Here is a 4,613-nt window from a genome sequence, read left to right as displayed (position 1 = left end):
AAACTACTTTTTATTTTTTTATTTATTTTTATCAATAAAATAAATAGCGAAAACACGAACAAGAAAAACAAATCAAAATAATAAAGCTCTCAAGCAGCTAACAACCATTTACTTTTGTGTTTTGTCATACTTCCTCTTATTAAAGCCGAATATCGCTCGGAAGTTCGCACAGAAGATAGCATCATAAGAAAGCGTAACATAGTCGGGACAGCTTCGGCATATTTACATTGATAAATAACATATCGCGCGCATAAAAGGACACAATTCACAAATGTTTTGCACGGTTCATTTTTGTGCACTCCAAAGAGTAATTGCTCGCGAAAAAAACCACATGATATTCGTAGTTTAGTACTTAACCACGCACTCACGTTTTCCCAGTATAGACACGTAACAGGACACAAATAAAACAAGTGGTACAGGGTTTCCGTGGCCTTTTTGCAAAAAGTACATTGGTTAGATTTGTTTTTATCAAGCGAATAAAGCAGGGGTTCTTAAACTGGGATCCATGGACCTCCTGGGGGTCCGTGAACTAGTTTTAGGGGGTCCATGAAGGCCCAATTGAAAAACTAGTGTATACTTAAAGTAATGAATTTGTAAAAGAAAACACTTTAATTAAAAATTAAACAGTTTTGTACTGAATGTATATTTAGACTCCATTTAACTTTCACATTTTTCGGACCGAAATAACAGAGTCATGAAGTCTATTTGTTTTGTGGCGTCAATTTATGACGTCATTTTGGAGCATTTCTTGTCTACCGGGGTCCATGCAAAGCAAAAAAAATGTAGGGGTCCGCGGTAAAAAAAGTTTAAGAACCCCTGGAATAAAGGGAGTCATTTGTAACAATTGCGCCCAAGTTGAACTTTATCTGAAAGCTTCCAAACTATAGTTTGTTTTCGATTGTTGAATTGTAGAGGTTGCGGTCAATTTTTTCCCATGGCAGACGTGCACTCCCGCAACTTAAGGTCCGGTGCCATTTTAATTCAGCTTTTGGAGGAAAGAGGATTGTTGTTTGTATTTTTTCGTAAACCGATTTGGTGGAGTTATACTACTGGATAAATACTTCTAATGTTTGAGTTCTATACGATCGGAACGTTGTTGCGCTACCCGAATCCCAGTCTTCTGGGAAACTCGATATTAATTTTATGAATTGGACAAAATCTGTGTTGTTAGAATAAAGTTAAATTTATTTACCAATGCGTCATATTGTAGGTATTGGCGGTTTATATTCAATAAATCCTGGTGAAAAATTATATTGGAATCTATAAGTGATGGCATGAAAAAAACATTTGAGTGGTACTTTACTTTTATGTTTAGCCAAAGCGGGCGGCTGTTTGACTTTGTATCTATGATTTCCAGGTGTTGTTTGCACGCCGTTATTGCGCAACGTAACGTTCGCATAGGAAGTATACGCCTTGTGATTGCATTGTTTGTTCCTATGTTCCCATTAAGAAGCGCTTCCAATCTGTTACCTTGGATAAAGGGGCCTTCGATTTGTTTCCAATCAGCTTCCGCGTTTTGGTCGAGTAGTGTATAGATCCATTTTGTATGTAAGGCTAACAAGTAATGATCTATATTGATCATGCCTGTCCCCCCATTTGCAATACTCGCACTTAAAGTCTCTCTTTTCACCCTCTCCCATTTGGACCCCCATAAAAATGTAAAGAGGATTCGTTTAACTTTGGAGATAAAGCATTTTGGTACACTAACCGGGACAAATCTGATTTTAAAGGTTAAAATTGGGATCATGAGGCTCTTAATAACTGTTGTTTTTCCGAGGAGCGAGAGACCCCTTGCGGACCAGATATTTGATACTATTTGAATTTTTTCCAGAAGTGGTGTGAAGTTTTTTTCAATTAGATCGGCGTCGTTACTCGGGCCACGGAGAATTTCAACGCCTAAGTATTTGATAGTGCCTGATGGCCATAGAACACCACTTTGTTCCATGGGTTTGTGACTGTTTTTACGATTTGTCCCGATGAAAAGCGCATTGGATTTGGACATATTTACTTTGCAACCTGACATTTCGCCGAAGTCTTCGATTATCCTAAAGAACAAATAAAGTTGGAGAGAGAGGGTCTCCCTGGCGTACGCCACGTTGAACGTTGAACGATTGTGCTAGAAAGTTGTTATTGACAATTACGCACGACGGATTTTGATAAAAACATTCGATTAATTTAATAATCTCATGACCGAACCCGAAAGCAGATAAGGCTGCATATATGAAGTCCCAATACACCGTGACAAAGGCCTTGAACATGTCTAAAGACAGTATCGCGCCAGGTATATTGTAATAGTCGGCGCAGTCGATGATATCGAACAAAATACGAATATTAGTGCCAATGTATCGTTTTAAACCATTTTGCGCAGGCGAGATAATGTCGTTTAGTACACTTCGGACTCGGGTGTTAACTACTTTTGATGCAATTTTGTAGTCTACATTTAATAGCGTTATTGGTCTAAATTTCCCGGTTCAAGATGGTCTTTATTAGCTTTTGGAAGTAAAATTACTACTGCTTCTGACTGCGAAGGTGACAGTCTACCCGTATTTACGGTATGTCGCCAAGCTGCCATATAGAAGCATTTGATATTGTCCCAAAATGTTTTATAGAACTCTGCTGGAAAACCGTCTAGTCCAGGGGATTTATTTTTACCCATGTTGCAGAGAGCAGTGAAGAATTACGCTTCTGTTGTTTCCGCTTCTAATATTTTTGATTGTTCTGCCTTAATTTTTGGGAGATCCAGTGTTTTTAATTTTGAAGCGATGGAGGTTTTGTTTAATAAATTTCCGTTTTGTTTATAGAGTTGCTTGTAAAATCCGACTAGGCCGTCCAAAATGTTGTTTTGGTCAGTTATCATTTTATTGTCGACCAACAGTCTGTTAATACCCTTCTTTTCGCAATTTCTTTTTTCTAAGTTTAAAAAGTATTTTGTATTTTTCTCGCCCTCCTCGGCCCAGCGAGCCCTACTTCGCGTTACGGCGCTTTTGGTTTAGCGCAGCATTAGTTGGTCAAGTTCCGATTTAAGTTTGGACAATTTTTCGTGCAAGGGGCCTAATTCTGTTTTAGAATTTTTTTAAATAGCGTCTTGCGTCTCCCACTCTCCCCAATCAGTTTTTCCAAATCGTTTTGGTTAATATTTGACTTCGTTTTAGTTCGGCCGAGTATCTTATAGTTTCTCCCCGAACCACTGCTTTCAAGGCGTCCCATCTAACGAGAGGATCGGTTTCGCCTATATGGTTTTCTTCTTTATAATAAGTGATTACCTTTCTTATTTTTTCCTTGTAATGCTGGTCATTTAATAGTGATGTATTAAATTTCCAGTAGCCTCTACCGCGTAGTGCTGGGTTAATGTCAGTTCCTAGAGTTACCGTATTGTGGTCGGACATTATGCCGGGAACTACGTCTACACTTGTAACGTTTTCGACGAGAGTTCTGCCAATTAAAAAAAAATCTAAACGCGATGATGCCGCTGGTAGTTTTTGAATTTTTGAGAATGTTGGAAATTTGTGTCGAAAAATGTCTGTAAGTTTGTAATATGTTTTTTATTTACTGGCTGAGCGTAACTTGCTCTGCTTGTCATTTTTCGCTCCGCACTCCACGAGCGCCACACTGGGAATGAGAATGTAGAAACTAAAACAAATTACATATAAAGGAAATTAGGACGCCATAGACGGGAACACACAATAAGACCTAAAGCAACAGTAACTAAAGCAGAAAAATCTAAAAAACCATAGCATTAAGCCCAACAACATAATACAGCCAAATACGCAGTAATATCCAGTACAGCATGAGATCAAAATCGTCTCAATAAGACCTAAATCTGTCAAAACAAGGCCTAAATTCATCGAAATTAGTCCTAAATTCACCGGAATAAGTACTGAATTTATCGGAATAAAGCCTAAATGGCCAAAATAACGCCCGAACTTGTGGGCAGAGGGTATGGGACGATCGGGGGCCATCGGTCTGGCATCGACCGTTTTGGTGACTACGTTTGGACGCCCTAGTCTGACCGGTGCCCTGACGGCACCACATTTTTAGTCCTGTTTGGGGTTATTGGTGGGGTTAGAAAGTGGTTTAGTGTTGAAATTATTAGTGGAGTTAGTGATGTACTTAGGGGTGGGGTTTGGTTAGTTAAAGGGTTGTTTAGACCTGATTCTGACCTTTTAGGTTTTATTCCGACGTATTTAGGACTTATTCCGATTTAGACGGTACTGATACCATATAGGTATTGGTCCTAATTTGGCCTTATTTCGAATTGTGTTTTATTTTGACGTTGGTGCTGTTCTCATCTCGATCTTAAGGCTGGAGCCCGCCATACACCTCTTCGTGTACTAGTTACACAAATTCTCCCGTAAATGCAGCATCATGCGACTGCAACGTATATGCGACCTTTAGTGGTTAACGAATCAGTCCAATAAGGGTAATTTACTACAGCACTTGTTTAGTGTGACGTCACGATGAAGACATGATATGACGCCATAACTGCGAGGCAACACAAACACTTCATAATGGCCAACTAATATATGATAGAACGCCATTCCGACGCCTTACACCACACAGTTTGTTAGGTAGAGAAATTCGCCCGTATATGCGATATTATGCGAACGCCCGTA

This window comes from Ascidiella aspersa, chromosome 1 (assembly GCF_963924565.1).
Source record: "Ascidiella aspersa chromosome 1, kaAscAspe10.2, whole genome shotgun sequence".
NCBI classification, from domain to species: Eukaryota; Metazoa; Chordata; class Ascidiacea; order Phlebobranchia; family Ascidiidae; genus Ascidiella; species Ascidiella aspersa.
Note: the sequence above shows the minus strand (reverse complement) of the source record.